The sequence below is a fragment of the Triticum dicoccoides genome, chromosome 7A (genome assembly GCF_002162155.2).
Source record: "Triticum dicoccoides isolate Atlit2015 ecotype Zavitan chromosome 7A, WEW_v2.0, whole genome shotgun sequence".
Lineage (NCBI taxonomy): Eukaryota > Viridiplantae > Streptophyta > Magnoliopsida > Poales > Poaceae > Triticum > Triticum dicoccoides.
The window spans coordinates 636,797,975-636,808,645 of NC_041392.1; positions in this window are offsets into that span (position 1 = coordinate 636,797,975).

Sequence of the window (10,671 nt, forward strand, 5' to 3'; positions counted from 1 at the left end):
CTCTATGGTTATAGTTTTTGCGTAAAGCCAGTTTTTCCCTACTGCAAAGGAATAAATTTATTTAACTATCATGGTGGTTGTGAAACATCGAGAATGGTTGACAGCATTCTCAATCCCAATTAAGTAACAATTAAAACCCAACAACATTAATTAGAAGTAACATGATGAGATTCACATGATATTCAAGTACTAGATACTCAAGATGTCCATAACCGGGGACACGGCTAATCATGATTAGTTTGTACACTCTACAGAGGTTTGCGCACTTTTCCCCACAAGACTCGATCGCCTCCGTTTAGTTTCTCGCACTACATGGTGTTTGAGAAGACGGATGACCGAGACATAGCCTTTCGGAAGCGCTAGCACCTTACGATCGGGTAGACCGGTACACCTACATCCCCTACATCTGCTAGTCCACCACTGTAAGAGTTCGCACAACTTAGTCAACTATGCCAGAGCCCATAATGGCTTGTGGCTGCACACGGAAGTTTCTAGCATGAAAGATCTTATGATCCCTTTGAGCTTGGGTGGCGGTCCAAAATAAAACAGGCAAGTCCTGATAGACATCAGGTGCCTCAATCCACCCAGATGTGTGATAAGTTGCCACCTTAGATAAACCATTAAAATTATCAACTCACATCTGTCATGGATATCACTCACCCAATCCACGTCTACTAGCATAGCATAGCATAATAAGCAACGTAGAAGTAACTCCCAAAGGTTTCATAATAAACAGGTAATAGGTACTACCTCATCTACTTCCCATCCCACAATTTAATTAGATCCTAATCATGCAATGTGAGAGGATTGATCTAATGCAATAAAACATGGGTTGTAGAAAAGGTATGATCAAAGTGTTACTTGCCTTGCTGATGATCCGCGAGACCTAGGGTTTCGAAGTAACAGGCGGCGCAATCCGGGTGATCTATCGCAGACAAACAACAAGCACACAATAAGTACTCAACTAATGCACAGGTAAAACTCAAACAAGAGAACGAACCAGAAGGTTCAACTTAAGAACTCCGGTTGCAAAGAAAAGAACGAACCGAACAAACGATGGAAAAACAAACGGCGGAAGAAAACAACTCGGTTCTAGCAAGTTGAAACTAGGTCAAATTTTACCAGGGCAAAAACTTGTTTAAGTTGATTAGACGGAACGGCGGTTTCGAAACGAAACTCCAGGCGCTTGAATCACCTGATTTCGATAAACGAGCGAGAAGAAAGACTAGAATGAAAATCGGATCTGAGATCACGATTGCGGAATAAATCCGACGAAAAGAAAACGAAGAACGGTTAAACGAACGGGCGTTCATTAACCTAGAAGAATCCGGTGATCACGTTCGTTAGGACGAACGGTCCGGTGAACGGTCCAAAGGCAACTAAATCGGAGAAGAAAATGAATCCGATCTAGGGTTTCGGAGAAGAAAACCGAAACGAAAAACCGATCTAGAAAATGAATCGGAAGAGAAGAAAAGAATTGGAGCGATTTGAAGAAAACGATCCGAGGAAAAGAGACGCGGGGCAACCTCCGGCGGCGTGGCGTAGGGCGGCGGCGTGGGCAAGGTGCGGCGGCGGCGCTAGGGCACAAGGGCGGCGGCGCGGGTGTGGGGTGGCGCGGCTAGAGGCGGCGGCGGCTTGGGGCTGCGCGCTGCTGCTTGCTGCGGCTTAGGAGGAGAGGGCTTGGGATTTGATCTGAGGAGAGGGGGGGTTGGGGTGTATTTATATAGGTGGGGGGATTTACTTGGGGTAGGGGACAAGAAATAGAGTAGGAAAAGGAAAACGAAACAAAGGAAAGGGGACTAGCCTAGAGTCCTACTAGGACTCGGCTAAGAGGCAAGAGGCGGCGGCCTGGCTGCCTGCGCCTAGCGCTGGCGCACAGGGAGGCTGGGGCGGCCGGCCGGCTGGCTGGGCCTTTGGCCCGGCTGGCCTTGCTCTTTCTTTTTCTTTTTTGTAAACGGTTTCGCGAGCAGAAAAACACAGAAAAGAAAACTAAACGGGCTCCAAAATTTCTAAAGTAAATTTTTCCCGACTCCTAAAAATGAGTCGAACAAAATGAACTTTTCTCCGGGCCTAAAATGCAATTTTTGCAAACACGCATTTTTCCCTATCCAAATAAAATGCAAACAAAACTCCGGCAAAACCAAAACTTGATTTATTCATTAAATCTTCATTTTTTTCCTAAATTTGGGAAAGTCATATTATTCCCTCTCTCATATTTTGATATCGGAAAAATAATTGAAGATAAAATAAATAAATCAAATGATCCTCTTTCCAAAATTTGAGAAAGCTCAAATATGAAAATAACGAAATCTCCAACTCTCTCCGAGGGTCCTTGAGTTGCGTGAAATTTCTAGGATCAACCAAAATGCATGAAAATATGCTATGCATGATGACCTAGTGTATAACATTCCAAATTGAAAATTTGGGATGTTACATTTCTTATCAACCCTTTATCCTAGAACAACACTTACAACATAATCACTAGCATCACACATGATTTTGAATGGTAAATTCCAATCAGGAGGTTGAACAATAGGTTCAGAAATCAAAGCATTCTTAAGTATTTCAAATGCTTCTACAGAGTCATCATCAAAAACAAAAGGAACATCTTTTTGAAAGAGGTTAGTCAGAGGCCTAGAAATTTTAGAGAAGTCCTTAATGAACATCCTATAAAAACCGGCATGACCCAGGAAACTTCTTGTACCTTTAATGTCCTTAGGGCACGGCATCTCTTCAATAGCATCAACTTTAGCTTTATCAACCTCAATACCTCTTTCAGAAATTTTATGCCCCAAGACAATACCTTCATTAACCATAAAGTGGCACTTCTCCCAATTCAAAACAAGATTGGTTTGTTCACATCTCTACAAAACTCGATCAAGATTGCTTAAGCAATCATCAAAAGAAGTCCCATAAACAGAGAAATCATCCATGAATACCTCAACCATCTTTTCACAAAAGTCAGAGAATATAACAGTCATACATCTTTGAAAGGTAGCAGGTGCATTACATAAACCAAAAGGCATACGTCTATAAGCAAAGGTACCAAAAGGGCAAGTAAAAGTTGTCTTTTCTTGATCCTCTTTTGACATAGGTATTTGAGAGAAACCAGAATAACCACCTAGAAAGCAAAAATGTGTATGTTTGGACAATCTTTCTACCATTTGATCAATAAAGGGTAAAGGGTAGTGATCCTTTTGAGTAGCTTTATTTAATTTGCAGAAATCAATTACCATTCTATAACCTGTAACAATTCTTTGTGGGATCAATTCATCTTTATCATTAGGAACAACACTAATACCTCCCTTCTTAGGGACACAATGGACAGGACTTACCCACTGGCTATCTGCAATGGGACAAATAATACCTGCCTCCAGAAGCTTTAGTATTTCTTTTCTTACCACTTATTTCATCTTAGGATTTAACCATTGTTGGTGATCAACAACCGGTTTAGCGTCTTTCTCCAATTTTGTTTTGTGCTGGCGTGGAGTGGGACTAATGCCCTTAAGATCATCAAGAGTATATCCAATAGCAGCACGATGCTTCTTCAGAGTTTTCAATAATTTCTTTTCCTCATGCTCTAAAATGTTAGCACTAATAATAACAGGATATATCTCTTTCTCCTCAAGATAAGCATATTTGAGAGTATCAGGTAAAGGTTTAAGCTCAAACACAGGATCACCCTTGGTTGGAGGAGGATCCCCTAGAATTTCAACAGGCGAGTTGTGTTTCAAAATAGGTCCCTGTTTAAAGAATACTTCATCTATTTCCCTTCTTTCATTCATGAACATATCATTTTCATGGTCTAGCAAATATTGTTCTAAAGGATCAGTAGGAGGCACGGAATAGAAGCAAGACCAATAATTTCATCTTTACTAGGCAATTCTTTATCATGGGGTTGTCTATGAAACTTCACAAAATTAAACTCATGAGACATATCCTCAAACCAACAGAAACAATATATTTATTGCAGTCTATCTTAGCATTAACAATATTCAAGAAGGGTCTACCAAATATAATGGGACAAAAGTCATCTTGTGGGGAACCAAGAACAAGAAAATCAACAGGATATTTAACTTTCCCACACAAAACTTCAACATCTCTAACAATCCCAACTAGTGAAATAGTATCTCTATTGGCAAGCTTAATTGTAACATCTATCTCTTCTATCTCAGCAGGTGCAATATCATGCATAATTTCTTTGTATAAGGAATGAGGTATTGCACTTGCACTAGCACCCATATCATGTAAACCATGATAGCAATGATCTCCTATTCTAACAGAAATAACATGCATGCCTACAACAGGTCTATGTTTATTTTTAGTATCGGGTCTAGCAATTCTAGCAGATTCATTGCAGAAGTAAATAACATGCCCATCAATATTATCGGTCAAGAGATCCTTAACCATAGCAACACTAGGTTCAACTTTAATTTGCTCAGGGGGTTTTGGTGTCTTAATATTGCTTTTGTTAACCACAGTTAAAGCTTTAGCATGATCCTTTATTCTAACAGGGAAAGGTGGCTTCTCAATATAAGGAGTAGTAACAACAGGGTCATTATAAGTGATAGTCTTTTATTCAACTTTAATAGGTGGAACTACTTTTACTTCAATGGGAGGATTATATTTAAACCACTTCTCCTTAGGGAGATCAACATGAGTAGCAAAGGATTCATGAAAAGAAGCTACTATCTCAGAGTCAAGTCCATATTTAGTGCTAAATTCACGAAAAGCATCGGTACCCATAAAAGATTTGACACAATCAAACTTAGGTGTTGTACCTAACTCCTTACCTTCGTCGAGGTCCCAATCTTCAGAGTTGCGTTTAATTCTCTCCAATAAATCCCATTTGAATTCAATAGTCTTCATCATAAAAGAACCAGTACAAGAAGTATTGAGCATGGAGTGATTACTGAGAGAAAGTCGAGCATAATTTTTTTTGAATAATCATTTCTCTTGAGAACTCATGATTGGGGCATGAATATAAAATTGACTTAAGCCTCCCCCAAGCTTGAGCGATGCTTTCTCCTTCGCGAGGCCAAAAATTATATATATATAATTACGATCACGATGAACACGATGGATAGGATAAAACTTCTGATGAAATTCCAATTTCAATCGTTTGTAGTTCCATGATCCCATATCATCACATAGCCTAAACCATGTAAATGCCTCTCCCTTCAAAGATAAAGGGAATACCTTCTTCTTGATAACATCCTCGGGCATACCTACAAGCTTAAATAATCCACAAACTTCATCCACATAGATTAGGTGCAAATCGGGATGTAATGTTCCATCACCTATGAAAGAATTAGCTAGCAGTTTCTCTATCATACCCGAAGGGATTTCAAAGTAAACATTTTCAGTAGGTTTAGTAGGTTGAGGAGCAACAATTTGCTCTACTAGTCAGGGTGAAGATACCCTGAACAAGCCCCTCAAAGGATTATGTTCCATAGTAACAAGTGACAGTAAATTTTAGCACACTATATAAATTTTTCCTTACCAAATTCCACCTACAAGTGTAGGGGACCTATCGTAGCCTTTTCGATAAGTAAGAGTGTCGAACCCAACAAGGAGCAAAAGGAAATGATAAGCGGTTTCCAGCAAGGTATTCTCTGCAAGCACTGAAATTATCGGTAACAGATAGTTGTGTGATAAGATAAATTGTAACGAGCAACAAGTAATTAAAGTAAATAAGGTGTAGCAGGATGGCCCAATCCTTTTTGTAGCAAAGGACAAGCCTAGACAAACTCTTATATGAAGGAAAGTGCTCCCGAGGACACATGGGAATTATCGTCAAGCTAGTTTTCATCACGCTCATATGATTCGTGTTCGGTACTTTGATGATTTGATATGTGGGTGGACCGATGCTTGGGTACTGTCCTTACTTGGACAAGCATCCCACTTATGATTAACCCCTATTGCAAGCATCCGCAACTACAACAGACGTATTAAGGTAAACCCAACCATAGCATGAAACATATGGATCCAAATCAGCCACTTACGAAGCAACGCATAAACTAGGGTTTAAGCTTCTGTCACTCTAGCAACCCATCATCTACTTATTACTTCCCAATGCCATCCTATAGGCCCAAACAATGGTGAAGTGTCATGTAGTCGACGTTCACATGACACCACTAGAGGAAAGACAACATACATCTCATCAAAATATCGAAAGAATACCAAATTCACATGACTACTTATAGCAAGATTTCTCCCATGTCCTCGGGAACAAACATAACTACTCACAAAGCATATTCATGTTCATAATCAGAGGGGTATTAATATGCATAATGGATCTGAACATATGATCTTCCACCAAGTAAACCAACTAGCATCAACTACAAGGAGTAATCAACACTACTAGCAACCCACAGGTACCAATCTGAGGTTTATATACAAAGATTGGATACAAGAGATGAACTAGGGTTTGAGATGAGATGGTGTTGGTGAAGATGTTGATGGATATTGACCCCCTCCCGATAAGAGGATCGTTGGTGATGACGATGGTGATGATTTCCCCCTGCTAGAGGGAAGTTTCTCCGGCAGAATAGCTCCGCCGGAGCCCTAGATTGGTTCCGCCAAGGTTCCGCCTTGTGGCGGCGGAGTTTTATCCCGTGAGCTTGCTTATGATTTTTTCCTCGATGAAGGACTCCATATAGCCAAAGATGGTGGCGCGCCCAGGGGGCCCACGAGGCAGGGGGCGCGCCCAGGGGGTAGGGCGCGCCCCCCACCCTCGTGGATGGTGGGTGGCCCCCCTCTGGTACTTTCTTCGCTCAGTATGTTTTATATATTTTGAAAATAACTCCCGTGGAGTTTCAGGGCTTTTGAAGATGTGCAGAATAGGTCTCTAATAGTTGCTCCTTTCCAGCCCAGAATTCCAGCTGTCGGCATTCCCCTTCATGTAAACCTTGTAAAATAAGAGAGAATAGGCATAAGTATTGTGACATAATGTGTAATAATAGCCCATAATGCGATAATTATCGATATAAAAACATGATGCAAAATGGACGTATCACATGACAAAAGGATACAAAAACGTGAGTTTAATGTAGGTGACTATGTATTGTTATACAACTCTCGTTTAAGATTTTTTGCAGGCAAACTTCTCTCTAAATGGGAAGGTCCTTACATTATCGAGGAGGTCTACCGTTCCGGTGCCATAAAAATCAACAACTTCAAAGGCACAAATCCGAGGGTGGTGAACGGTCAAAGAATCAAACATTATATCTCAGGTAATCCCATAAATGTTGAAACTAATGTTATTGAAACCGTAACCCCAGAGGAATACATAAGGGACACTTTCCGGAACGTTTCAGACTCGGAAAAGGAATAGGTATGTGGTACGGTAAGTAAACCGACTCCAAAATAGTTCTAATAGCAATTTTTCTTTGTTTTGGAATATTTAAGAAAATAGGAAAATAAGAAGTAGTTTGGGAGGATACGAAGCGTCCACGAGGGTGGAGGGCACGCCCCCTGCCTCGTGGGCACCTCGTGTGCTCTCCGGACTCCGTTTTCTTGCATGATACTTCTTTTGGTCGGTAAAAATTCATTATATAATCTCCCAAAGGTTTTGACCACAGTACCACGCAGATATCTCCTGTTTTTGTTTCGAGCTGTTTCTGCTACAGATTTAGAGCAAGATATCTTCTCAAGAGTAATTCGGGGAGAGTCGGGTGTCTCATCCGACACCGGGGCCAAGAGCAAACAACAATGCTGAGCACTTTGGGCCATCAACTGAGGAAGAGATGGAGGCTGACCTAAAAGGATAGATGCCATGGAGGAGGATGAAGAAGTTACTTCTCATTTCCGAGTTGGATTCACGATGGGGGAACTACAGAGCTCAGCTATTCCAAACTTGGTCATCCCTTCCAATGTTAGATTTATTTCTTATGAAAATATGAAAAAGAATGTTACTTGTTCTCCCGCAGCTATGCAACATCCTTGGGTGAAAGGAGCTGTAGCAATCATGGGCAAGCTCCGTAAGGAAATAATGGACCTCAAGCAGCAAGTCAATAAGCTCGAGGAAGAGAATCGTATCCCGAGGGGCATCATCACCAAGAATATCACATCATCACCCCCAAAGAAGGATACATAAACACATGGGTATGGGCACTCCCCTTGGCAACTGCCAAGCATGGGGGAGTGCCCCGGTATCGTATCACCATCACTTTTATCTTTACCTTTTTCTTAGTTTGATCCTTTTGGTAATATCTTGATCTAGTAGAATAAAGTTTTAGTATGATCTAGTTCTTTAGTTTTGCTTTATGATCCTTCTATGTAATCGAGTCCGTGAGCTATATATAATAAAGATTAGTGTTGAGTCAAGGGCTTGATTATCTTACTATGATCTTGAGGGAATAAAATAAAAGAGAAGAAATAAAAAGAAGCAAAGAGATCATATGGATCTTATGGAGAGTAATGACTACACATATAAAGAGTATGATGAATAAAAATTGTTGAGAGTTGACAAACATAGTTTTGGTCATCGTTGCAATTAATAGGAAGTAATAAAGAAATAGAGGTTTTCACATATAAATATACTATCTTGGACATCTTTTATGATTGTGAGAACTCATTAAAATATGACATGCTAAAGAGTTGAGGTTGGACAAGGAAGACAATGTAATGGGTTATGTTTTCTTACATCTGAAATAAATTATATTGTCATGGACCATCCAACATGTTGAGCTTGCCTTTCCCTCTCATGCTAGCCAAATTCTTTGCACCAAGTAGAGATACTACTTGTGCTTCTAAATATCCTTAAACCCAGTTTTGCCATGAGAGTCCACCATATATACCTATGGATTGAGTAAGATCCTTTAAGTAAGTTGTCATCGTTGCAAGCAATAAAAATTGCTCTCTAAATATGTATGATTTATTAGTGTGGAGAAAACAAGCTTTATACGATCTTGTGATGTGGAAGAAATAAAAGCGACGGACTGCATAATAAAGGTCCATATCACAAGTGGCAATATAAAGTGACGTTCTTTCGCATTAAGACTTCGTGCATCCAACCATAAAAGCACATGACAACCTCTGCTTCCCTCTGTGAAGGGCCTATCTTTTATTCTTGTCTTATACTTCATATAAGAGTCTCGGTGATCTTCACCTTTCCTTTTTACATTTTACCCTTTGGCAAGCACAATGTGTTGGAAAGATCTTGATATATATAGCTAATTGGATGTGAGTTTTCATGAACTATTATTGTTGACATTACCCTTGAGGTAAAAGGTTGGGAGGCAAAACTATAAGCCCTTATCTTTCTCTGTGTCTGATTAAAACTTCATAACCATAAATATCGCGCGAGTGTTAGCAATTGTGAAAGACTAAATGATGGTTGAGTATGTGGACTTGCTTAAAAGCTATTATTGACTCTTTTGATGTTATGAAAAATTGCAATTGCCTCAATGACTGAGATTAGAGTTTGTTGGTTCTTAATGAAGTTTATGATTCATACTTGAAATTGTGATTGAAACTTTACTTTAGCATAAGAGATCATATGACAATATATATATATATGTTGCTGTTCTAAGAATGATCATGATGCCCTCATGTCCGTATTTTATTTTATTTTATCGACACCTCTATCTCTAAACATGTGGACATATTTTTCGATTTTGGTTTTCGCTTGAGGACAAGCGAGGTCTAAGCTTGGGGGAGTTGATACGTCCATTTTGCATCATGCTTTTATATCGATATTTATTGCATTATGGGCTGTTATTACACTTATGTCACAATACTTATGCCTTTTCTCTCTTATTTTACAAGGTTTACATGAAGAGGGGGAATGCCGACAGCTGGAATTCTGGGCTGGAAAAGGAGCAAATATTAGAGACCTATTCTACACATCTCCAAAAGTCCCGAAACTCCACGGGAATTATTTTCAGAATATATAAAAAATATTGGGCGAAAGAAGTACCAGAGGGGGCCACCCACCATCCATGAGGTGGGGACGCGCCCCCTGCCTCGTGGGCCCCCTGGTGGCCCTCTGATGCCCATCTTTGGCTATATGGAGTCTTTCGTCGAGGAAAAAATCATAAGCAAGCTCACGGGACGAAACTTCGCCGCCATGAGGCAGGACCAATCTAGGGCTCCGGCGGAGCTGTTCTGCCGGGGAAACTTCCCTCCGGGAGGGGGAAATCATTACCATCGTCATCACCAACGATCCTCTCATCGGGTGGGGGGTCAATCTCCATCAACATCTTCACCAGCATCATCTCCTCTCAAACCCTAGTTCATCTCTTGTATCCAATCTTTGTATCCAAACCTTAGATTGGTACCCGTGGGTTGCTAGTAGTGTTGATTACTCCTTGTAGTTGATGCTAGTTGGTTTACTTGGTGGAAGATCATATGTTCAGATCCATTATGCATATTAATACCCCTCTTATTATGAACATGAATATGATTTGTGAGTAGTTACGTTTGTTCCTAAGGACATGGGAGAAGTCTTGCTATAAGTAGTCATGTGAATTTGGTATTCGTTCGATATTTTGATGAGATGTATGTTGTCTTTCCTCTAGTGGTGTCATGTGAACGTCGACTACATGACACTTCACCATTGTTTGGGCCTAGAGGAAGGCATTGGGAAGTAATAAGTAGATGATGGGTTGCTAGAGTGATAGAAGCTTAAACCCTAGTTTATGCGTTGCTTCGTAAGGGGCTGATTTG